General features: G+C 37.8%; 1 protein-coding gene across 11 annotated transcripts in view; it reads left to right on the top strand.

Moving 5' to 3' along the window:
* PTPRK (protein tyrosine phosphatase receptor type K) overlaps positions 1 to 27,241 on the top strand; it is a 756,597-nt gene that overhangs the window by 164,696 nt on the left and 564,660 nt on the right. The window lies entirely within an intron of this gene.

The raw sequence follows: 27,241 nt of genomic DNA, 5'->3' as shown, positions 1-27,241 counted from the left end.
GTTCAGTTCCCGTGTGACCTTCTTAGTAATAGTAAGTCCCAGAGAGATTGATTTAAGGAGGGTGTAGCTTCCTTTTTCTTCCTTGAGGTCCAGAATGGAACTAGTTTAGTAGTGTTTTACTTTATTTAAGCATGGAATAGTGAATGGAGAACTACCCAAGATCCACAAAGACCTGGATTCAGGTTCTTCTTCTGGTACATGTTAGCTGTATAGCTCTGGGCAAGTCACTTTACTGAGAGAACTGTTCTAGACACTAGTTAAATCACTAAGACTATAATAAGCAGAAAGTGTTCCAAGTTGCTTCCAAAAAGGTAGTATTCTTTTCTGAGAATTCTCTATACCAATTAAATCATAGTTCCACTCTCTCTCATTATTTGAAATAAGAAGCTATACTTAGCCTGTGATTGTTTCTGCTTTGTAAGCTAAGTAAAAAATTTGCTCAGAAACAGCTATCTCATCTTTAATATTGGCCTGCTAGTCATGGGTAGTATAGTGTTGTAGTAAAAGTGGGTGCCGGGGTCATACAACTAACTGCTGGGTTATAGTTGAACATTTGGTGGGGATTTGACCTCTTCTACTTAGCCATTTTCAAGCAGTCAATAAATATTAATTGTGTCCACTATGTGTTGGGCACTGGTTTAGGTTTTATGTGAGTGTCCAGAAGGGAGGAGGAAGCAAGAGAAATTTGGAAAGATGGTTCTGTTCACAAGAAACTTATAATCTAGTTGGGGAAAGGGAATGGTTAAACACAGACAAAAAACAGTTAGCAAACAGTTTTTTGTAGACAGAGAAGTTTTGGAGGGAGGGAAGGTCCCAAATCTGTGATTTCATTCATGTGGGGAAGTCTTAATGAGGAAACTGACTTTGCCAATGCAAATCAGAAACTGCTTTCCAATTTATAATGTGAAGGAGTTGAGGTACAGTCTGTCAACAAGAATTTTAAAGTGCTTACTATGTGGTAAGTTCTGGGAAAACAAGTACAAGCACAAGAAAGACAATTCTTTCCCTCAAGAAACTTACATTATAATGGATGAAGATGATACAGAAAAAGAAGCTGAAAAGCTGGAAAAAGGTATCAGATAGATATTCAGTTCAGGACATTTATGAAGAAGGGCATGATGGAGAAATCCAGCCTACATCTTGTTAAGAAAGAAGTAGATGAGTTGCCTGGGTGCCATTCTTCAATGGAAGGGTTTTTTTGTTTGTTTGTTTTTTGTTTTTTGGTGAGGCAATTGGGGTTAAATGACTTGCCCAGGGTCACACAGCTAATAAGTGCTAAGTGTCTGAGGCTAGATTTGAACTTAGGTCCTCCTGACTCCATTGAATGGAGGTTTGAAAAGAACCATCCAGTTGGGGTAAGAGAGGATTCTGTGGATGTGTGAATTTCTGCGGGAAGTGAGAATTCAGTGAAGTTCAGAATTCAGCCTGGTGTGAAATGAAGGAAAGTATTATAGTATTAATGATTTAAAAAAATGAATATTTTTATTTAAAGTTTTGAGTTCCAAATGTTATCCCTCCTTCCCTCCTTCCCCTGACCCTCCCTGAGGTGGTAGCCAATCAGATATAGGTTATACATATGAATGAGATTTCCCCTAACCTTTAGATATAAGAGATTTAACTGTGATAATAATCAATACAATACGAGATAAATGGTGATCCAATATGTTTAAGTATTGTCTAGACATGTAAACTGTTTCTCTCTGTGCATATTTCAATATTGTCCTTCCAAGCACCAAAACCAATGTTCCTTGACTCTATTTCAACTGTTCAATATGGGTTACACACTAGCTTTGTTGTGATGTCTCTTAGTTCATTGTGGTTAAACCACAAAGCTAAAAATAGTATCTTGTTGAGGGAACCAATCAGCATTGAGATTTATATCAGTGTTACTTTAGAAATGTAATGTTGGGGGCCGCTAGGTGGCACAGTGGATAAAGCACCAGCCCTGGATTCAGGAGGACCTGAGTTCAAATGTGACCTCAGACACTTGACACTTACTAACTGTGTGACCCTGGGCAAGTCACTTAATCCCACTTGCCCCTCCCCCCAACACACACACACACACACACACACACACACACACACACACACACACACACACACGGAAATGTAATGTTTATATAAATTGTTAGGTTTTGCCCCATTCTTGTGGAGCTGGCTATCTGTCAGTCAAGATGAGGTACCTCTGAAGCTCAGGTTCATGTTTTCTTGGGTGATGATTGTTTCCTTATACTTTTGTCTGTACCATTTACAATAGGTATTAAAGGAGCTGGTCCTAAAGCAGTAGGGTATAGTGCTTTTGAGCCTTATTAGTGGGGTATAAATACCATCTCCTTATACTGCTCAGGGTCTTTGGGTCCCAGACCTAAGACCAGCTTTATTGTGAGATAGGCCCTCTCTCAATAAACCTATTTTTCTACAACTCGGAGACTTCGTTGTTTCTTTCCTTCTTCAGATTTAGAAATTTTTGTGACATACATGGGCAGTTATGTAAAACATTTCCATATTAGTCATTTTGTTTAAGAATACTTGAATAAAAGAAAAAAATGAAAGTGAAAAATAGCATATTTCAGTCTGTTCAATCAATATCATTTCTTTTTTTGGATGTAGATAGTATGCTTCATCATTAGTCCTTTGGGATCATATTGGATCAGTGTATTGCTGAGAATAGTTAAGTCATTCACAGTTCTTCATCAAAAAATATTGCTTTTACTGTGTATAATGTTCTTGTGGTTCTGTTCTTTTCACTATACATCAGTTCATACAAATCTTTCCAGGCCTTTCTGAAATCATCCTGCTTGTCATTTTTTAGAGCACAAAAATATTCTATCACCATAATATACCACAGTTTGTTTAGCCATTTCCCAGTTGATGGGCATTCCTTTGATTTCCAATTCTTAGCTACTACAAAAAGAGCTGCTATAAATATTAGGTCTTTTCCTCTTTTGAGGGAATGTCTTTGAGATATAAACCTAGCAGTGGTATTGCTGGGTATGCACAGTTCTTTTTTTTTTTTTTTTGGTTGTTTTTGGTAGGGCAATGGGGGTTAAGTGACTTGCCCAAGGTCACACAGCTAGTAAGTGTCAAGTGTCTGAGGCCGAATTTGAACTCAGGTACACCGGAAACGAGGGCCGGTGCTTTATCCACTGTGCCACCTAGCTCCCCCAGGTATGCACAGTTCTGTAGCACCGTGGGCATAATTCCAAATTGTTCTCCAAAATGTTTGGATCTTTTCACAACTCCACCAACAGTGAATTAGGGTCCCTGTTTTTCCACATTCCCTCCAACAACCAATATTTTCTGTTTTTGTTATATTTGCCACTCTGATAGGCGTGAGGTGATACCTCAGACTTGTTTTAATTTGCATTTTTCTGATCAGTAGTGATCTAAGATTTTTTCATATGATTATAGATAGCTTTGATTTCTTTGTCTGAAAACTTCCTCTTCATGTGCTTTGACCATTTATCAATTGGGCAATGATTTGTATTTTTATAAATTTGACTCAGTTCTCTATATATTTGAGAAATGAGGCCTTTACCAGAGGTACATATTTCAAAAATTCTTTCCCCCTTTCTGATTCCCTTATAATCTTGGTTACATTCGTTTTGTTTGTGCAAACCCTTTTTAATTTTATATAATCAAAGTGATCTATTTTACATTTTGTTTTACTCCCTGTATCTTCTTTGGACCTAAATTCTTCCTCTGTTCCTAATCTGACAGATAATTTATTCCATGGTCTTTTAATTTGCTTATGGTATCACCCTTTATGTGCAAATTGTGTACCCATTTTTACTTTAATGAATGATTTAAAAAAAACATGGCTAAGATTAAATCATTTGCCCAAGTTGCCACAGCTGGTATGTGCCAAAGGTAGGGCTTGAATCCAGGTATCTATGAGGTCAGAGGCTATCTTACTATCCACTATGTCATTCTGACTCTTGGACCAAAATTATATTCTGATTTAATGAAGTGCTAAATCCATTTGACTCCCACCAGGTCTGCCTAAGCAAATCTGAATGGAATAACTGTCTGTGCTCATAGAAAACCTGTAATCCAGAAAGTTTCTGATGGAAATGATCTTGGAGTTAGTATAATTCATCACTGATGTGATAAAGCCATTTCGGAATTCATATGCCTTATTAGGTTTGTTTCATTTACTTATGCTGATGTTAGCTCACTTTATGGAACCGATGTGCTTTTAAAAAGTTGGTTGGGAAGCAGATTTCTTTCTGTAAAAGACCTTTCACTATAACTTTGGAAATGTAATTCTAAATCTTGTTTCTGTTTTGCTGATGCCAGCATGAGGAAGAAATGTTAGGAGGCCACAGCATTAGTTCTTCTAAAGATGGGAGCAGCCAATTCTGAAATCTAGCCATATCCTGAAATAGTATCAGGGAAAACATACGTTTTTCATGTCTTACCCTGGCTAAAGTTGCAGAGAAATGTGTCATAGAATTGATCATAGATTTAGAGACTGAAGGGGCATAGAAAGTCATCTAGTCTAACCCCCACATTTTACAAATGAGGTTGCTGAGGTCTAGAAAAGTTAGGTAATTACCTATCCACCCAGGTGGATAGTTGAAGAGCCAAGATTCACACCCAAACTCAGCACATGCTGCCTCCCTTTCTACATTGTCTCCATATCCAGAAAAATGTCACTATTGTGAGAGTGGATGCCACAGGTGGAATTGACAGGGTATAAAGAATACCACTGTTTTTAAGTGACTTGGTGAATTTTAAAGAATATTCTCTGGAGATACTAAATGGTAAAAATGACTTCAGCATTTCCTTTTAAAAAACCAACCCATCCTTCTTACCTTTATTATTTGTATTAGTGATACCATCTAAAAGAACCTGAGAACGCCTATGCTTCCCTTTAACCAATAGAAAAGCTTAAATCCCAACTCAAATAAGGCCTGCACTAATGCCCAGCTTTCCTGGTGGTACGAAGTCTGACTATGAGCTAGCAGCCATCCTCCCTTTTCTCCCAGCTCCCAACGAATCTGCTCCAGCTCCCATATTTTATCTGAATACCTGATCGAGGCTTTCCACTCCTTCCCATCAAAGTCTGGTCCTCCTTGACTCTTCTAAAACTAGGCCAAGGCTTTTCTTTCGGACACTTCCTTTCAGTGAGGTGTTCAGTGGGACCCGCTTTGTGTCCATCCTTCCTGCCTGGCCCTTTGTAAATGGGAGTGTATTCCACCATTCAAGCTGGCTTGCTTTCCCTTCTCTCTGCTGCCTCTTGACTTTTGTTCTGTCTTATGGTGCTGGACCCCACTTCATACTCTGTATGAAGACAACATCATTCCTTCTCCATAACATTTTCCACATCATTGTAACATTATTTTTGCTAGTATACAGTTCTGATCATGCTACTTCTCTACTCAGAAATCTTCAATGGCTCTTCATTGCCTGTTGGATAAAGCCCTTTAGCTCGACCGTGCAAGGCCCTCCACAATCTGCCTTCAATCTATATTTCCAGCCCAATCTTACCCTCCTATTCTTCTCAGTGTATAATAGTTCAGGTGAGACTTTCTTCCCCAGTATATCTTGTGTTTTCACATTTCTTCACTTTGTTCTCATTCTTACCTTTGTTTGCAATACCCCTATTTATTAAGGCTCATTCCATCTGTCAAGGACCAGCTCAAAATCCTGGGGAAATGAGATGTATGCAGAAAACACATATTTTGGAGTCAGTTCTGTGAAACAGTGGGAAGAGTGCTGCACTCTAGTCCTTCCCCAAGTCAGGAACACTTGAGTTTGAATCTTGTCTCAGACACTTAATAGTTCTGTGATCATAAGGAGGAAACTTATCCTCTTTTTGTCTGTTTTTTATTCTGTAAAAAAAGGGGAGTTGAACTTGATGAACTAAGTCCCTTCTAGCTCTAAATCTAGGGTCCTGTAAATTTAATTTTGAAATACCATGTAGGATGCCCTATCTGAGTTGAGGCAAAGGAGTTAGGGACTGGGAAAGGTATGAAATGGCAGAACAGGGAAAGGAAAAATAAAGGCAGATGTCATTGATGATAAACTTAAGCAATATATAGTTATGTGTAAGGGCTTGTCCTTCTTGTAAAATAAATCTATTGCATACTATCATGGCCATTTTCTGTTGATTTGTTGTCTGTTGAAGGTGTTCCAGAAGTCTTAGTACAACTGTAAATTAATCACATAAAAATATTGCCTTTCCTGTATAATTTTAACATTATGGGACTTGAAGCTACAATCATATATAATGAATCCTACTTTCTTTTTCAAGGGACATGCCTGTGGACCACATAGGAACCTGTTGGAGAATGTGGAGATGATCTCCTCTCCTCTCTTTTCCTCTTCTCTCCCCTCCCCTCCCCTCCCCTCTTCTCTCCTCCTGATCATTATATTTTTGGATAAGGAACCAGAGTAAAAATAAAAGCAAGTTGTTGAATACATGATGTAGATTGCTTCAACCAGTCATCTGGACTGGATGAGACCCAAGTATGTTAGAAATCATGGGCATATGATCTACAAATCTGCAGATATAATAGTAAAATAATTTCCTCTTTCCAGTGGCACATACTCAATCACTTTATTCCAGGAATTCTGTCTCTTCTGATTCTTTTTCATGTTGGTAAATAGTACTCCTGAGAAATATTAATCAGTGTGCAATTAATGGACTTACTATTGGAAGTTACATTTAAGTAGCAATACTAGTCACAAGTCAGGAATTTAAAAAACTGATAATTAACTATATTTGAAAATGCATAGTCTCTATACCTGTAAAAGGTTTTGTGAAGGTGACTAAGACCCAGAGCATACACTGTGTGTATTATGTACATTTCTGAAGCTTTCAAGATAATGACATTTAGAAATTAGTATCAAATATGAAATAAGAGATTGCTGCCATATCATTTTCTTGACCAAATACTATGACTATTAATGACTTGAATGGTGTCTAGCACTTAGCTTCGAGGAGTGCAAATACAACAAAGTTTTACTGTATTCCTCAAAACAAAATTGCTCTGGAGGAAAGGAGGGGCTTGTAAATAGTTTCTTAGTATTATGAATGAGAAGATTATGTCACAGAGAAGATTCAGTTACTGGGTATAGAGCCCAAGGTTTGGTGGTTTCCAGACTTTTAAGACAATGTTAATATGAACCCATGGAAAATCCAAACATAGGCATGACAGAAAAAAAAAAAGTTATGGAGCATGTCTTGTATCAGCAGTCCTTCTAGACTCTGATTCAGTTAGGACCCTTGGGAAGGTGACAACTGGGGATGAATTCATAAATATGTGGCTTGATTCTTTTCTTCTTCTCCAGTATTTTTTTCTTTGAATATTAATAGTAGAAAAGGCCTTGATTTCTTAATGCCACATCTACTTTTTTTTTTAGACATATGGACTCCTTTGGTAGATCTTGTTTTTGTAGCAATAAAACACAAAAGTGATTTTCTTCAGACTTTTCAGAAATGTTAAAAGCATCTTGCATACATTCATTGGCAGCTGAACTAATTGTACAGGTAGTTTTCCTGACTTATGGATTAGTGCCTTCTGAGGTTGGATTGTTTATTTACTTACAGATTTGTAAAGGTTTAAGACCCTGTAAAACACACTTGTATGAGGAGTAGGTTTAAGACATTTTCCCTAACCTGTAATACAACTTTTAATTCATAATCCTAAAGTAGATCTTTTCCTTACTGTTAGAAAGGTGTTGGGATTTGGAGATCTGTTTTCTGTACTTTCTCTCTTTAACCGGACTCCCTTCATAAAGGAAAAATGACCTTCTGAGTTTCCAGACTAGAGGTCAGGCAAGAGGAACTGCTGAAATAAACCTGGCTAGGTATTATATAGGTGAAATCGACCTGCCAGGAATCTCTCTCTGTAATATGTATTTTTTAAAGTTTAATATGAGCTTGGGTGGTTTCCAGTTTTGTCAAAAGTAAAAGTGGCTTCAAATACAAATTATATTTTAGAACTGCCTTTACTCTATATTACTTTGTTCATTGGGTTCCTCTGGGTTAGTGTATCTAAATCTGAGTGAAAAGGTGTGATAGTATTCAAGTAGGTAAGAGGATACATTTTCAAAAAATAGGTAAATATTTTGAACATCCAGAAAACATTTTTAAAAATGATATTACAGTGATTCCTAATCCCATTCTTGAGATGAGATGTCACAGGTTATTTCGAATGGTGTTGTGAAATTCTTAAAACAAAATTTTTAATTTGTTATTTTTTTAACTACTGTGTGTATGTCTGTGTGTTGAAACCACTGAATCTAGGACCACTGATTTAGAGAGGACTGCATAGCTAATACTGACATCCACCATAGCTAACTATTCATGTGTTTAGGATTTCAGTGGGCTCATGGTTTAAATAAAAAAATCAGTACAAGTAAATACTTGTGTGGAGCCATTTTTGAGGGAATTGAAATGAGAAGTAAGGTTGCCAAGATATTGTAGGACTATTTTCATGATCTTCATATGGACTAGCAGGACAAGTAACTTGTTAAATCTTGTTATGTACAGTGTAGTCAGTAGTCAGTAGTTAATGGATATGGACCATGTAGATTGCCCCAAAGACATTGCTGTACCAGAGTTGTGGGGGAAACCTCAAAGTATGGTATTCAAAGCTTTTTGTACTATTCTTTATATGTTAATGTTATTATGATACACTCCTACCATTTTTGTCCCTAATCCCCTTTCTCTAAAGGAGTGGGAAGAGGGAGGGAGAACTTTAGAGCTTTGCATATTGCACTAACAATTATGCTGCTTTAGAATGATCAGAAAATTCCCAGGCTTGTCTCAGTTTAAGAATAAACTATAGGTAATCAAGCCCATGGCTAATACCAAATGTGTTAAGCATACTCTTTCTTCTTTACTGGAGGTCAGAAAGGCTATACAGCATAGGAGTGGGGTCTATAAAGATCTTAAGTTTACAACTAAGAGTACCCTTAGAGGCCTTATAAGGACATCTCCCTTATAATACACATAATGAATTGAAACCCAGAGACATTGAATGACATCCTCAGGTTCCTCTAACTTCAAATCTGAAACTCTTTCTGAAGTTACCCTACTGCCTGCACAGGCATCTTTTGATGTAATATATGAGCTGAAGCCGAAATCCTATGAAATCTCCTGTACATTCTATCCTAAATCAAGGCTTTGGCTATGGTTATAGTTTCTACATCTAAAAAGTTGGTACCTATTTTTTTTTAAAGTGTTCCTCTTGCAAAGCTTCATTAATTTTTTTTTTCTCTTGAAATCATCACTATCCTAAGAATTCCAGCATGTGTAGTTAGGTATATATTCAGTCGTCTCAGAATAAACTTGTTTTTAGACACCTCTCAACACTCTTAATTAGGTAATGTCAAGGACTTTTGGTCAACGTAAATCACAATTTTTGGTTCCTCCATCACATTCCCAACCTGCAGAGATAGTAGGATGGAAGGGATGGAGAGGAGAGATTACTTTGGCCTTTTTACAATGCAATCAAATAGATTTTCTTTCCCTTTCCATTACTTATAATTTAGATTTGTGTCCCCTTGATATCACTGTATCTATTGAGATTTTATCAAAGCTACCTTCATTGATTTTGGGAGAATACCCTAGCTTCATTAATATCTCATTTGTACACCATCTCTTTTTATTACTACAGCTGGCTCTGCTTACCTATTTCAAGTCTATTATTATAAGTTTTTATTTCAAGTGTCTTTTAGCATCCTGGTTTGTTAATTTTGAAGTCGTCACCCCCCCCCGCCCAACCCATTCCTCTAAATTTGTAGTTTAGCTATATCTCAGTGAACAGCAGTGTAGTCTCTGGTTCTTTCATTGTAGTACTTTTTAAAAAAAAAATTTCGCTACTACATTCCATCTGTTTTTGTAGTCCGACAAATGTTCCATTGATTAACATAAGTGGACATAATCCTCTTTATCATAATTTTCCTTTCAGTCAGGTTGATTATTGACTGGCTTTGTGACTAAGTGAAATATCATATATTATTTAGTTTTCCATTCTCCAGACTACATAATTCCAACTATTTTGGCCTTTCCTCATAGCGGCTACATGACTCAGCAATACAGCTAGATTGTGCAGTAGGTAGAATGCAGGGCTTAGAGTCAATAAGACCTGGATTTGAATCACAGCCCAGACACATACTAGTGCTCTGACCTTGGGCACCTCACTTAATTTCTACATGTTTCAGTTTACTTATTGGTATAATGTAGAAAGTAGCATCTGTTTACTAGAGTTTTGAGGATCAAATGGGTTAAGATATGTTAAGCATTTTGCACACCTTAAAGCACTATATAGATGCTTATAATAATTTCTGTGCATTGGGTTCTGGGCACGATATAATTTTTTTTTGCCCTTCTGAAATATACATTCTAAAATAAAACACTGAATAGTGCTACATATAATAAGGATCACACCACTGTTGAGCATAAAAAGAAAGATTACTTGGTGATTCTTACCTGTCAGACACCACCTAATTGATCCTGACTGTGTGCTAGTTTTTTGAAGCAGTTTTGCCCTGTTGATACTGATATATAGTGATATTGTGACCATGTCCTCATTATTTTTTTCCTAGATTGTACTAACTCATCATGTCCCCCCTCTCAAAATCTGTGCTTATTAAAACACCCTTATTTCTGATGTTTTCTGCAACATCAGCTAGTGGAGGGAGATACTGTAGTTGTAATAAGGTATATGGGATGAATGGTTCTAATATTTTATTGCCAACCTTAATATTTAAAAATGACAATATCTGTGTTGGTTAAAGGCTGTTCAGTTTATTAGAATGACCAGTTTGTAACTAGCAGTCTGTACATATCCTTAATTGCCAAGCCCTGGGGCTCTTTGTAACCCTGCTTCGTCTTTAAGATCATATAATCATCTATATACACATACACACATATATGTATATATATAGAAAGAAATGGAATTGACTTTGTGTCATCTAGTCCAACCATCTTTTACAGTTGAGAAAATTCAGGTCCATTGAGATTAAGTGACTTGCCCAAGGTAGTAAATGCCAAAGTAATAATCTGAACCCAGGTTCTGGTTTTCCAAAGCCAGTGTTCTTTCTCTTCCATCAGAAGCCTTAGGCCCTTCTTGATACTTCAGCTCCAAAGACAAAGCCCATTTTGATTAGCTTTACAAACTTTGGTGCCATGTAACTTCCCCTCCACCAACCCAATCCCAAAGTGAGTTCTTAACCTTTTTTGTGTCATGGAAACTTTTGACCTTCTGGGGAAGCCTAGGGACACTTTCTCAGAATGATGTCTTTAAAGGAGTAAAATCAAATACAAAGGATTATAAAAAGAAACTGTTTATGTCAAAATGTAGGTAGGTAGCTCAGTAGTAGATAGAGCCCTGGCTTTAGAATCTGGAAGACTCACCTTCATGAGTTCAAATCCAGCCTCAGATACTTAATAGCTGTGTGACTCCAGGCAAGTCACTTAACCCTGTTTGCCTCAATTTCCTCATCTGTAAAAAATGAGCTGGAGAAGGAAATGGCAAAGCACTCTAGTATCTTAGCTGGGGGAAAAAAGATAAACTCAAAATGGGGTCATGAAGCCACAACAGAAATATGGATGAATAACAACATATCAAAATATTTTTTTAAAAGCCAATTAAAAAAAAAAAGCCAAGTTTATTGGTTGCAGGCTAAGAACTACTGTGCTGGAAGTAAATGGTTTTGTGAAGATGTAGTTCAACATATCCATCCTTAAGCCGTATCTTCTATTCTGGGATGTTTTTTTTTTCCTTCTCATTTTTGCTAACCACAGACTTTGTCTACCTCATCCAATCAGCTGTTTGGGCATATGTGCTTGCCACTCAGTTAACATATATCTCTGCTTCCATTAGTACCATATAGCTTTATGTTAGCGGGTTTTATAGTACCTACCGCACATGATGGTTGAGAGGGTAGTTCTTTGTAAACCTTAAAAGCAAGTGTTAAAGAGGTGTGGAGGGAGCATAAAATTCTTGTTAACACATTGTGTGCATGACCTGACCTCTAAGGGTCTTTCCAACTCTGGAATTCTAGAAGTCTTCTTCTAATAATGTGTTCTTGGTGAATATTTAATTTGAAATATTTTAACACTTTTTTGAAAGGCATCATGATATAGAGAGCTGGTCTTAGAGTCAGGAAGACAATGTTTCAAATCTCATATCTGATAATAGCTGTGTGACTGACCCTCTTTGTGCTTAAGGAATCAATCCTCTATTGCTAAGTCAATCAAACAGTTAACAAGTGCTGGCAGAAGGATTGTGTTCTTTGTTGGTAGAAAGAGTTTCCATACCTGGCAATAGAGAAATGACAGATCTCCCCATGTCAAGTTTATATATCAAGGCTTTACTTTGTCTTAGTATTTTTATTTTTGTGAGGTGACCAGACATGAAATGTCATATTCTCTGTAAATATTAGGTATGAAACATTAAGCTCTCTGATTTTATATCAGATGATATTGTTGCAGATGAGGGAAAAGTTATCAAATGAAAAAGACTTTAAGTTATGGCAGAAAAACTGTAGTTGTTCATAGGAAGAATTACCATACTGGATACCAACATGTCAAATGTATTTCCCTATCTCTCCCATCTAATGCCCTTTCTTCTCACTTACAGAACCCTCACTCCAAGACTGGGCCTCAACATTTCTCGTCTCCTGATTGGTCTGCCCACCTCTAGTCTCTCCCCACATACTTTAAGCTCTCTTTCACTAAGCTGCCAACATGATTTTCCTAAAATGCAAGTCTGACTGTTCCATTCTGTGCAAGAAGCTTCAGTAACTCCCTATTGCTTCTGGGATGAAAGAATCTCTCCCTCCCTCCCTCCCTCCCTCCCTCCCTCCCTCTCTCTCTCTCTCTCTCTCTCTCTCTCTCTCTCTCTCTCTCTCTCTCTCTCTCTCTCTCTCTCTCTCTCCCCCCTCTCTCGCCCCCCCCCCTTCCCCTCCCTCCTCCTGCCTTTTAGGTTCCTGCCTACTTTCCCAGGTTTCTCATTTTATTCACTTATATATACTATGTTCTGTCAAACTTCCCTGATTACTATTCTAAACATAGGACACTGTGTGACTTTTCACAAATTTATCCCCATTCCTGGAATGTGCTCCCTCCCTATCTCTTCATAACAGAATAAAGTTCTTACAAAAAGGCTTTTCTGATTTACCTGTCTCCTCCTGCAGTTACTAGTGCTTTGCCCTAGAATTCTCTCTTCCCTTCTTTCCCTCTCCCTTTCCCTCTCCCTCTCTCTCTGTCCATCTTTCTCCTCCCAGCCCCCTCCCTCCCTCCCTCCCTCCTCTTTCGATATAGGTGTATACACAGACACACACACACACACACACACACACACGCACGCGTGCGCGCGCGGTGGGGGTGGGGCAATGAAGGTTAAATGACTTGCCCAAGGTCACACAGCTAGTAAGTGTGAAGTGTCTGAGGTTGGATTTGAACTCAGAACTTAGTTCCTCCTGAATCCAGGGAAGGTGCTTTAGCCACTGTGCCACCTAGCTGCCCCCATATTTAATTATTATGTAGATGTTGTTTCACCTCAGTATATCTGTATATTTGAAAGTCAAAAGTCTCCGGTTTTTTCTTTGTATGTCCAACATCTAGCACAGTTCCTGTCAAGTCAGAAAGTTAACAAACATTTAAATGTTTGTTGAAGTGAATGATATGCTTGTTATGTCATACCAGAGAAATTCTGGAAGGAAGTTTCAACTTTGGAGATCTTTAAAAAGAAAAAAAAAAACCAAACTACTTAAGTATAGTCCTTCCTGGAGACTGAAATTTATCTGACTCAACTCTCAAGGTTTGTGCCTCTACAAAAATTGGTGTCTTGTCTATACTTAGACTAGTGTGTTTTTTTTTTTTGGTTTTTTTTTAGACTAGTGTTTTTAATCAGGAGTTGAAGTAGTGATTATATTGGGCTGTCTGAGGGAGATGACACATCAGAAAAGGGGTGTCCCAGTTGAGAGTTTTACAGTTGGAGTGGAAATGAGTTTCAGTCCAAAAATGAAATTCACTCTAGGCTGAAATGTATAAGTTGGGGAGGGAAGGGAGATTTATAAACATTATCTTTGATTTGCTTTCTTGGAATTTTGCCTTGAACAGACTTGGTAGTTCAAAGGGGTGGGGGGAATAGAGAGATTTCTGTTGGAGGAGCTCATTCAATGGGTGGCATCCTGTACTTTAGGAAAATATAGCTGCTTCTGGACAGTGGATAACTGATGAATTTGCTCCTTTTCATCAAATTTCCCTGGGTATCCCTGAGAATGGACTGAAAGTGCAGGGCTGAGGGCTGAGAGGGGTTTGCAATTTCTAGTAACAAGGTTTCTACACAGTTCACTTAGCTACTTCAGAAATCTGAGACACATTACAGGAAGGCTGGACAGACTGAGCAATAGGCTACAATTTTCTATTTCCACATAATCAAAGTTGAATGTCCTTTTCAGTCTATGACATTTCTGCAATTTAGTATTTGTCAGGGGCATTCAGAGATGTCACTGCCACAGTGGAAGTGGTAAGGTTCTCTTTCTTTACATCTAACCAACCCCCCTCCCCCTCCCCTTTCATCGTGTTTTTCTGCTCATATTCTCCATGTCATCTTCAACTCCTCACTTTTACTTCACATATCCACTCTATTGTAAAATTATGTGGCTTCTTTCTTTACAGCATCTCTCTCATACTTTCTTCTCACACAGTATCCACCTGAGTAAAGGCCTTCATTACCTCTCACCTAGGCCAGAGGCTCTCAGACTTTGCTTATCAGCCTCAAATGGGAGCATCCTTCAAAACTCCTGATTGCTGACTGAAGAAGATTCAAATAGAATTGGGAAATGTTTAACAAAATAAATAAAAATACACTTCACCATAGATAATGTTAATTTGTAGTGTTCCAAGTCAATATGGATCCTGCAGAGATCTGTTTCTATTTAAGTGCGACTCCAGCTGACCTGGACTATTGCAATAGCTTTCTAATTGCTTTTCCATGCCTTAGGTATCTCACCACTCCAATCTATCCTCCACCCATCTGCCAAAGTAATCTTCCTAAAGTGCAGGTATGACCATAGTTACACTACCCCAGCTCCATAAACTCTACTGTTTAACTGTTATTACTAGAATAAAATAAAAAATCCTGTTCGGCCTTTAAAGATCCTCACAATCCAGTTTGATTCCACTCACCTCTGAGGCCAAAGGGCAAGAGTCAGAACCTTGAATGTTACTCATTTCTTTTTTAGACTCTTAGCCTTCCTCTCTTCCACATCCCCTCCCCCATCTGGGATGTAGGTTTCTGATTGAAAAGGAGGAGCTTTGTGATTTTATTAAAGTAATAACCATAATAATAATGAGTAATTATTGTTGTTTACATAGTACTTTTCATGTTTGCAAAGGACCTTGTATACAAAGAGCAAGGATGGCTTCGTGTAGGATAGGTGATATTAGATTCATATTAATTAATAGTGTTGGAACATTCAAAAGAATTCTGCAGATACAGTTTACCTACATTTTAGCCTAGGCAATAAGCATTTATTAAGTGCCTACTATGTATTGGGAACTGTGCTAAGTGCTGGGGACACAAAAGCACAAAACAGTCCTTGTCTTCCAGTAAGTCTCAATATGAGGGGGGAGACAACATGAAAATAATTATACAGAAAAAGATTTCTTGCATATGTGATAAATTAGAGGTAATCTCAGAGGGAAAGCTCTAGCCTTCAGGGGTACTGAGAAAGTTGTTTTGCAGCAGTTGAGATTTTAGCCAAGACTTGAAGGAAGTGAGGAAAGACAGGAGGTGAAGGTGGGAAGGAAGGGTGGAGAGCATTCTAGGCTGGGCATAGTTAGTGAAAATACATTGACTGGGGTGGGGTTGGAAGGAGCATTTTGTGAACACCAAAGGATTTGGTAAAATTGTATCTTATCAGTCAATCAGCAAAGAATTTTTTGGTTGCTACTATTTACACAAGCTGTATGGGGATGCAGTTCCTATCTTAAAGGAGCCTATATTCTTTTTTTTTTTTTTTTTTGGGTGAGGCAATTGGGGTTAAGTGACTTGCCCAGGGTCACACAGCTAGTAAGTGTTAAGTGTCTGAGGCCAGATTTGAACTCAGGTCCTCCTGAATCCAGGGCCGATGCTCTATCCACTGTACCACCTAGCTGCCCCAGGAGCTTATATTGTTGTAGAACTATGTGGTACTCATAATTTTCTTGTGGAATGGTTGGAGTTATGGATTACACACCATTACAATTAGAAGGATCCAAAGCTGGTTCAGTGAGCAGACTCAAAGAATAGTCACCAATGGTTTAATATCATCTGGGCTGAAGATCTCCATTGGACTTGACCCTGGATGGCTTAACTTTATTTCTTCCAAAGTATTGAATTAAGGTATAGATTTCAAAGCTTTTCCAAGATTGCTGGGAAAGTGCTCGCACACTGCATGACAGGGTCAGAACCTAGACAAACCTTGACTGGATAGAGAGAACATTGAGCCAAATGTAATAAGATTAATTTAATAGGGATAAATGTAGTCTTACTTGTGGGCTTACAAAATAACCTTTACAACTATTGGATGAGAGTCATGGTTAGAGCCTAATTTGTCTGAAAAAGATGTGCCTTAGTGGCCTTTGACTTTTGATTCTATTCTGAGCCCTACAAATTAATAATGATCCTTATAAGCCAAAGAGTGTCTAGAGGAAGGCAATCAGGATACTAAAGGCCCTTGAGTACATGTTATTTGAAGACTGGTTGAAGGAACCTGGAAGAGAGAAGGCAGTGGGGATTTATTGCTATGTTGAAGTATTTGAAGCTTGGTCATGTGGAAGAGGGATGAGACTTCCTCTGTTTAGCCTTAGTGGACAGAACCAGGAGCAATGAATGGAAAGTGAAGGATGCAAATTTATACTTGATTTTAGGAAACACTTCTGAATAATTAGAACTGTCCCAAAATAGAGTGGGATGCTTTTTGAGGTGGTTGGTTTTCTTATTACTAGAGGTCTTTAAGCATAGAGTTTATCACTGCTTTTGAGATGCTATAATGGGAGTTCCTTTGGGTATGAGTTGGACTCATGGCTACTGAGAATCCTTCCAATTGTAAAACTGAGATTTTTTGACATCCTATTTCATCCTCATAACAACTATATGAACTTATCCCTATCTTGCAAATGAGAAAACTGAGGCTCTGTGGCCTTAAGTGACTTGGCAATGGTTACCCAAAGAGTAGGTGGCAGGGTTGTTTCAGTTCTGTCTGACTCTTTGTGGCCCCATGTAAGGTTTTCTTGGCACAGATACTGGAGTGCTTTGGCATTTCCTTCTCCAGCTCATTTTACAGATGAGGAAACTGAGACAAATAGGGTTAAGTGACTTTCCCAGGGTCACATAGCTGTCCAAGTTGAGATTTGTATTTAGTGAGATGAGTCTTCCTGACTCCAGGTCTGGCAATCTCTCCACTGTGCCACCTAGCTACTCAAGTGACCATAGTGGAATTCAAATTTGTTTCTCTTCCTGACTGTAAGTATAGTTGCTATTCACTGCATTGTACTTCACATCTCAGTAGTTGTAGCATCCTTTTTGCTGTGATTTACTCTAGTAGTTGGCACACTGGGGCTTAAAAATGCATTTAACTTTGGCCTTCTTGGGTTCCTCCTTTGTTCCTTATCTTGTGGCCTTGGACCATGTTTGTTGCACTTTTTTTTTCTCTTGGTAGATAATCCTGCCTATGAATTCTAGCTCCCTGATTTTAAATGTTGGCCTAGCTATTCTCTGTCTCAGATTCTAATTCTTATTTGTGGTGTTTCCCAGTTATGGTGTGTGCCTTGTTCTTGAAAAACAAATGATGAGGGCAGCTAGATGGCGCAGTGGTTAAAGCACCGGCCCTGAATTCAGGAGTACCTGAGTTCAAATCCGGCCTCAGACACTTGACACTTACTAGCTGTGTGACCCTGGGCAAGTCACTTAACCCCCATTGCCTGCAAAAAACAAAAAACAAAAACAAAAAACAAACAAACAAACAAACAAAAAAATGATGACAGGGGCAGCTAGGTGGCCCAGTGGATAGTGAGCCTTGGATTCAGGAGAACCCAAGTTCAAATCCCGCCTCAGACACTTAACACTTACTAGCTATGTGACCCTAGGCAAGTCACTTAACCCCAATTGGCTCACCAAAAAAAAAAAAAAAAAAAGAAAGAAAAGAAAAAAAGAAAAAAAGAAACAGCAATACAAAGTAATTTCAAAAATAGCTAGTTAATCGGAGGATCAGGTAAGTGTTCTGTAGGTGTCATTTTAGTTGTACTTGGAAGACAGGTATCCTATGACATACAAGTGAAAAGGGAATGTATTCTAGACCAATTGTGAAAAGGCAAAGAGATGATAGATGGTCCCACAACCAGTAAGTGTATTGCTGAGTCTAGGATACTTACTAACTACTCTACATCGATTCCTGACTGTGCCACACAATCTGTTTTACCACATGGTGATGGTATACACATGAGTACTTTGAGAGTAGTTTTCTTTCCACTAGACAGTGTCCTATATTTAATTTCCCCTCTCCTGATGTCAGGTCAGCCTTGATAATGGTGCCCGGCATTTGTGAAATTTACATGGTCGGGTTATCTTTGTATTGGTATAATTAGAAATGAGAGAGCTGCTGTTATAGAAGCTGTTGATGGACTTCTGTTACAAAAAGGGGTGAGGAATGTTCTCATTCCCCTAAAGCAATTAGTGTCTGATTTAGTCACAAATTTGGGCATGTGGATATAGCCACATGCTAGTTCACAGAGTAAAGTGTCATTTAAAAATTGACCCTGAATTGGTACCTTATTTCCCAATGGCTACCTCAGATGACTAGGAAGGGGGGTATACCAAAAATGGAAACTCTAGTTTGTTAAAGTCTTATTCGTGTAAAATGCAGAAGACTGGAGAGAGGATTCTTACTTAATCACTTTGGGCTATCTACTATTCTTATTGGAGAAAAAGGCAACCAGTCAGCTGAGAAATGGCATTTGCTTCAGATTATACAACATTTAAATAGAAATATTATTGGTTTAATAAGCTTGTATTGTATTGTTGGGATCCTGCCCCTCCCTTCATATCAGGTTTGTTTGAAACTGCAGGTTCCCAGGGATACAGTTTTTGCTGAATATGGGAAATTCTTTCATCACTATCTGTGTCTTGGTGCAGTGTGTCTGCTTCTTATTCAGGGGAGAGTCTGAGTGCAGGCATGTACCTTAGGGCCATGAATAACTCTATCCTTTTTGACCATTTTCTCCAGGGAAGGGCAATTAGGAGAGAACATAATTAGACTAAATATAAAGAATATCACAGGGCCCAGACTGGGCTGACCTGAACCCTTGACACACCCTCAAATCTCACCTGATTTTCTCTGAACCTCTCTTTATACATGGTTCCTAAAATCAATAGAATTGTAGCTATCACATTTGTCTGAAGATGCACCTGCTTTGAAAATTCATTTATCTTTACTTTTAAATGTCAGTATTGCAGCCCTGGGTAAAAATACCATTGGACCAACTTGACTTGTTCTACCAGCCCTCATTAGTGAGATGGAAAAGCCACATTTTAGAAATGATCTAGTGCCCCCTTCTCCCTTATTTTACATATGAGGAAAGCAAATCACCTGCCCTAGTGAAGTTATTTAAGTTAAAATTATTTAATATGAGATTATTTTCTATAATGGAATTCCAAAAATTGTTAAATCACATTTATTAATTATCATTTTGTATTGCTGCCAGGAGATCATCAATGATTATTTTTTTTTTTACCCAGTCATGTGTATTTTGACATTTGCTGAATCTGTAAAGACATTTCTTGGTCCCATTAAATATATTTTTAACTGGATTCCATTGGGCAAATCAGTTTAAAAAGTAACATCACTTTGTATATATATAATCTATATCAGATTGCTTTCTGTCTTGGGGAGGGGGGAGGGAAGGGAGGGATGGAGAAAAATTTGGAACTAAAAATCTTATGAAAAAAATGTTGAAAACTATATATGTAACTGGAAAACAATTACATATTTTTATGATAAAAACAAAACAAAAACCAACAAAAAAGAAATAAAATGAAATCATAGCACTTGGGGAAAAAGTAACATCACTTGTATTTGGTAATATACTGAAGCTTTGATAGATTAAATTGAATTGTTATGAGTATTCCTTCCATCAGTGTAGATCTCAAACTGCCCCTGTTTGTGATTCCATGTATTTTTTTCTCTATGCTCATGCTATGGAACTAGTGTTACTTTGGTTACAAAATAAGAGTATGGTGAAAATATGTAAAATTAATATCTCCTTATTAATTTTAAATAAAATTACTTTTTAAATGATAATTCCATATTTGTCATAATTCACATTACTAATCTGATAGACTAAATATAAAACTTTAGAGGATATCTAATTTTTGTGACTATTGTGTGACAGTGAATTTTGGTCTATTACATGTTTTTAGTAATTGATTATATCTTTTGTTAAATGGTTTATTTTAGGCATACATTTGCACCATTCCTTCTTATTAACTCATATAAAGATAGTAAATTTAAAATTATTTAAAATTAATGCTCCATGTGCAGTGAAGTAATAGTTCTGTGCTTTTTGATGTGTGGAAGATCATTCCAAATGTAATGTACAATTGGATATTTATATGAACAAATTTATGTTTCTGACAGATTCACAAGGGAGATGATTATGTTTGGCATTTTGCTTGAAGGTCATCAAACATCTAAACTAATCATTTATTCCAAGTACATTTGGTTTGACATAGCACCCCCTCCCCAATATGTTTTGCCTCATACTTCCCTCTTAACTCTTAAAACTTTGTTTATTCCAAGGGAAATTTAATTTGAGCAAATGAAATGAAAATGGTCTGTGTCTTTAGTTAAATGGAAGCTTGTTCTAAGTAAACAGAAAAGAAAACCATGAAAGATAACTCTGTGTGCTCATGGTCCTCATATTCTGTAAGATAATTAAGAACTACACAGCTGCCCTGGAGAAATGGGTGGGGGGATGGGGACTTTCTGGAGGACATTGCAAATTAAAATATAACACAGTATGGCTGTCCCTCACTAACTATTCTGAACCATCCAAAGCACCTAGGGCCTCTTCTCTGCTCCCTGCTCTGCACTGGCTTAGGGAATATTGATTTAATGTTGGAACCACAGGTCTGCTTCATTTTACTTTGACTTGTCCCAGTATTTTATCAAATTGTGTGCCTTCAAAAAGGTTCAGAGTTGAGTATTCACTCTCTGATGACTACAGAGAAATAGGCGCTATTCCCATGTTCACACAGAGAACTACTGTCAGCTCTGTAACTTAATTCCCAAGGCTCTGTTTTTCAAAGTGCCAGATGCTCTGGCAGGCCACATCTCAGGCCCCCAGCATCTCCTCCTGTATGCCTGTCCTTTTGATTGAGCAGTTTAGGTACTTAAATAAGAACTGGTGGTACAAGCCAGATTGGAATTTGATTTTTAGGTGAAAGGATTACAGTGTATTTTAAATGCTTCATCATAGTGGAAGACATACAGTTGCAGTGATGGATTTGTTTTTTCATCTGATCAGTTGGCAGCAAGGAATTAGCCATCTTTGAAATAACTTTTCAGAGGCATTTTTTTTCTTTCAAAATCCTTTCCATTCATTCCATTCATTTATTTTTTGCATCTTTTAAAAATTTGCATTCAAAATTATCTTGCTCCTTTAAAGCCATTGAGAGTGCAAGCAATGTTATATCAATTATGCATTTGAAATCAAGCAAAACACATTTTCCATATTATCCATTTCCTTATAATAATGAGCCATGATTTTCTTTGTTAATTAGACCATTGCTGTAAAACTAAAGATCATTATGTTATGGGGAAAATAGATGGGGGTTTGGGATAGGGTTTCTTACGAATTCCTCTTTAAAGAATTACACACTCTTACACACAAATCCAATTAGAATAAAATGATAGTTTATTTAGGGGCTAGGGAAAGGAAACCAAGAGAGAAATCCTTGGACTCCTCAAGGGGAGAAAGCATGGCACAGAGGTGTGGCTCTCTGGGATCCTTTTCTCCTTGAGCTGAAGACAGGCAGGATCCGTTGAGGTAATCTTCTGACTGGAAAGTTCCCTTATTGGGGGTAGAACATCCCCCACTGGTGGTGGCTGGGAGAAGTTGGGTGAGGGGCGGTTCTGGATCTCTCAAGCCATCTCTCTCCCCCTCATGCCACAAAGGTAGCAGACACACCTAATCTTATCTCCCCAAGAAGTGGGGGAGACCGGTTAGGTGTGTCTGTCCTTTGGTTTAGTTTCTCAAGGAGAAGTTTCTTTTGATTTATCCCAGAAAACTTCTGGGATGCCCTAGGCACATAACAAATCCATCAAATCTTACAACTTAGAGGGAATTTATCATCTGGTCTGACCTCATTTAGCCACATAGCTGGAACTGGAGCCTAGGTGTCCTTAATTCTGGGTTCTACTCATTGTGCACATGTCCATTACAGAGACAACTAAGTGACTCGGAGGATAGAAGTCTGGGTTTAGAGTTAGAAAAACCTTGAGTTTGAATCTTGACTCGGACATTTATTAGTTGTGTGACTTTAGGGAAGTCACGTAATGCCCTCAGGTTCGGTATCCTCATCTTTAAAATGAGGGGGTTGTACTCAATGATTTCTAAGTTTACTTCTACTCTTAAACCTATGATCTTCTGATTTATGAATACAATTCCACATGAGGCATATGAATTTTTTACAATGAATTTCCCCTATTAGGTATTTCTGGATGCTCCATAGTACTCTATTTTTGATTTCAGTCAAGAATGAACTTGAATTTTCATGAAGAAAACCCTCATTTAGAGGGCAGCTAGGTGGTGCAGTGGATAAAGCAGCAGCCCTGGATTCAGGAGGACCTGAGTTCAAATCCTGCCTGAGACACTTGACACTAGTTGTGTGACCCTGGGCAAATCACTTAACCCTCATTGCCCCACAAAAAATTTTAAAAAAAGAAAAAAAGAAAACCCTCATTTGAGGAATCTGCATTTTAGTCAATAAGTCATAGGGAGCTATTGAAGCTTTTTGCCAAGGAGGGCAACATGATCACTCATATACTTTGGAAGATTATTTTAGTAGCTATGTGTCAAATGGATTGGGGAGGAAACTCAAGAGAATGAGATCAATTAGGAGGTTGTTGAGATAGTGCAGCTGATAAAGGTGATAAAGGCCTGAAATATCGTGGTAGCCAAGTAGGGAAAATGGAATGAACGTGCCAGATTTTATGGAGCTAGAATTGACAAGACGAAGCTACTGAAAATGATCAAGGATGCCACTAAGGTTCTGAACTTGGAAAACTGGAAAGTTAATGGTATATATTTAATAAAAACAGGAAACTTTCAAGAAGGGGTCAGTTTAGAGGGAAACAAGTAAGATAATGAGTTCTGTTTCAGACATAGCTGTTCTGAGAAGTCTACAGACATCCTTTTTGGAGATTTCCAAAGGTAGTGGTGCAAGATTGAAGTTCAGGATAGATACAGTGGATACGTAGAAGAGAAACATTAGTGCTAATAAAACATTTGTGGGAGTCATTTATGTAGAGAGAACTGATGAGAGCACCAGGGAAAATGGTAGAAAGAAACTGAGAAGGCCCTAGATGTGAGCCATAAAACTTTAGGGACTAGATGGGATGATTATCCAACAAGGGAGACTGAAGAGTTTAGACCGAGAAAGTAATGTGGAGGACAGTGGTTAGAGTACTGCATATGTGATTAGAGATGATGAGTTCAAGGCCCCATGTTTGCTACTCTAGACGTGTGTGAACTTGGGCAAAGCATAATTTTGCTGGGCCTATTTAAAACGAGCAGATTGGATTAGTTGGTCTCTAATGGTCTCTTCTAACTTTCAATCTCTGATCCTGTGCAATAAGAGAACCAGGAAAGAATCCAAGGGACGTGTACTTACTAAGGGAGAAGGAATGGTCAACCATGTCAGATGAATCAGAGAAGTCAAAAGGATGAAGAATGAGAAAAGACCTTTTTTTTTGTTGTTGTTGTTAGCAGTTAAGAGAATATTTGTAACCTTAGGGAGAGCGTTTTCAGTTCTCATCATTATTTTATAGAAATAGTGACCCAGTCCCTTAATGTTCATATGCTGTAGTAGCATAATGATAAGATGAATGTATTCCTCTCTTTAATTTTGAAGCATTAGATATCTTGAGAAATGCACAAAGCAATATAGTTCTAGTTAATTTCTCTTGGGCAAGGAAATACCTGCATTATGGAAATATCATAGAAATTAGAACAGATTTATAGTTTTGGTTTTTTTTTTGGTTAACCAAAAAAAAAAGCCTACCCCTGTCTTCAAGATTTTAACTTTGTGAATAGGTGCAAAAATATCAATTTTCTACACATGCTGTTTGCCAGCCTCATGTTGTTTAGGGGAATCTAAGAAAGGCAGAATGAACAGATATTGAGCATTTCACCAACTGGAATTCTGTTACCTGGAAGTCCTGAATTTCACAGATGGATGCTTGAAGTTAAGAAGTTAGACTGAAAGCACTGTAGAATCTTAACGTGTTTAATGTAATATTAGGAGAAAAAGGGAGACAGATAAAATGAATGGAAACTATCTTCAGTACAGTTTGTCTTAATTATACTTTATTGCATTTTAAGTCTTTGGAAATTCGTAATCTTTCTATAGTAGCCAGAGTTAATTATTTATTAAGCATGGTGTTTGATTAACTGGAATTCTTTACTCTTGTCACTATTCCTGATAGTTTATTATGAAATCAAAGAAATTCACCTCATTTTTTTTAACCTGGGTTAAATAGTTACTCCAGGTAAGTAAGCAGTTATGTTATTTTCCTGGGTGGATTTTACCGGTTTGCTGTGTTCCCTTAGTTCAACAAATAGCCTGGGCTGACCCATTTATTTTGTACTGACTCTCTTGGTTGTTGTTGCTAATCAGATGCCTGATGTCTAAAATTAACAGTGAATCTGAAGGAAGGCAATTAAAGCCATTTGTCTTCCTAATGAGTCAATGTAGGTACCACTAGTAGTTTAAATTTATGTACTGAGGGCACTTAAGTCATTAAAAATGGTAATGGGTCCCCAGAAGGCATATTTTGCAAAGCTGTAAGTCATTTTAGGACCCTGACTGCAAACTAAATTTTTTGAAAAACTTTTCCTTTCCATTGTATGTAAAAATATGTTTCATGGTTCCTTTTAATTTTATCTGTTGTAAATTTAAAACAATTCCACCCCCACCCCTAGGACAATTATAGAAAGGATTTTAAGGGCAAACCTTTAGGATAAATTTAAAGTTCTGCTAGACACACAATTACCTATAGATTGTATTTTAAACAAAAGCACTTCCAGATCTCACTGAGAAACTCTTCACTGGTGATACTGACATTTCTTCCAGTGACATAGCATACTACATTTACAATTTTATCATTATTGTCAAAATGGTGCTGAATGGAATTAATCCTCAGCATGTGGGGCAGAAGTGACCACCAATTCTTATTAGGCTATGAAATCAACCAAGTCCCTTTCCTTTTGTTTTCTGAAAAGTAAGCTAAGAGAACTCAAGGCTGTACACTTAGTCCTCAAAAGAAGAAACAAAACAGGCAAATTTCTTGAAAGTTGTTATGGGGAAAATTGATCGGGGTTTGGGGTAGGGGTCCTTAGGAATTCCTCTTTAAAGAATTACACCCTTTTGCACACAAATCCAATTAGAATACACATTTATTTAGGTGCTAGGGAAAGGAAAACAAGAGAGAAATCCTTGGACTTCTCATGGGGAGAAGGCATGGCACAGAGGTGTAGCTCTCTGAGATACCTATCTCCTCAAGCAGGAGACAGGTAGATACTTTTTTTTTTTAGTGAGGCAATTGGGGTTAAGTGACTTGCCCAGGGTCACCCAGCTAGTAAGTGTTAAGTGTCTGAGGCCGGATTTGAACTCAGGTACTCCTGACTCCAGGGCCGGTGCTCTATCCACTGAGTCACCTAGCTGCCCGGCCCCCCCCCCCCCCCCCCCAGATACTTTTAAAGATGACTGATGGTGGTTTGATGAGGTGATCCTCTGACTGTGGAAGTTCCCTTATTTGGGAGGACCATCCTCCACTGGTGGTGGCTGGGAAAAGTTGGGTGAGGGGTGGCTCCAACCTCTCAAGCCATCTCTGTCCCTCTCTTGCCACAAAGGCAGCAGCCGCACCTAATCTTATTTCCCCCTTGGGGTGGGAAAGACCAGAACAAAGCGTGATGGTCCTGGAGCTAACTCAATCCCCGATCTGTTGCCACTTCTCTCTTTAGATGTGTCTGTCTTTTGGTTTAGTTTCTCAAGGAGAAGGCTCTTTGATTTACCCCAGAAATTTCTTAGGTACCTCAGGCCCATAACAAAAGGAACTAGGATATTTTTTTTTTTCATTAGGCCTACTGATTGTAATTAGTCCACCTGCTTCCTCAAATACTTAGGGTTATGGGCCAGTACTTATTTCCATGGTTTGATTAAGCTAACTGAAGAATATGCTTTACAAAAAAAAGCCATCTCCTCTCCCTCTCCTCCCCCCCCCACCATCAGCAAATAAGGAGGACCAAGAAACTCTCACAAATTAAAATAAAATGTATAATTGACTTACATTATGGGAAAAAGTTATACTAAATTTTCAAGAGGCCAGGGATTGAAATATGGAAGGAAAAACCCACATCATATAGAGGTTAATCTTAATTACAAGATTATTTTGCCCTCTAATCCAGAATAAAATATGAAATAATGGAAGCCATTCCTTGCTTACATATCATCTTTTGACCCAGAGAGAATTTTTGTTTAGACTGGGTTAAGGCCAGGAACATTGAAACTACTTTGTAATAATTGAAATACTATTTCACTTGAATGGAACTGTAATTATGGAATCAGACTTCTTTTTTGTTCTTATTTTTTAGTTAGTCTTGCTATAGGAAATTTGTATATTAGGGAATTTGAAGCATGCATTAACAATATATTGCCTATTTTAAGTAAAATGACATCATATTGGGTATATCATTCAGGACTGATTTACAGCTTCACTTTACTAGTTCAATCTAGTTTACTTCCCAAAGGGGAATGCGCTACTGGGAGGAATTCACTTGAACAGAGTACAGAAATTTGAAGAGCCCATTGATAGATAGAATGCTTAGGATAGTCAAGAGTTGAAGTTGTGAACTGTTTAACAAGCCACTTTGAAAACACATTTAATATTCTTACTAGTATTTCTAAAATATTTTGAAATTTTAATTTAATTTTTCTGGAAATTAACAAAG

Source organism: Dromiciops gliroides, chromosome 4 (assembly GCF_019393635.1).
Source record: "Dromiciops gliroides isolate mDroGli1 chromosome 4, mDroGli1.pri, whole genome shotgun sequence".
Classification (NCBI taxonomy): Eukaryota; Metazoa; Chordata; class Mammalia; order Microbiotheria; family Microbiotheriidae; genus Dromiciops; species Dromiciops gliroides.
Note: the sequence above shows the minus strand (reverse complement) of the source record. Positions and strands in the feature narration are given on the sequence as shown.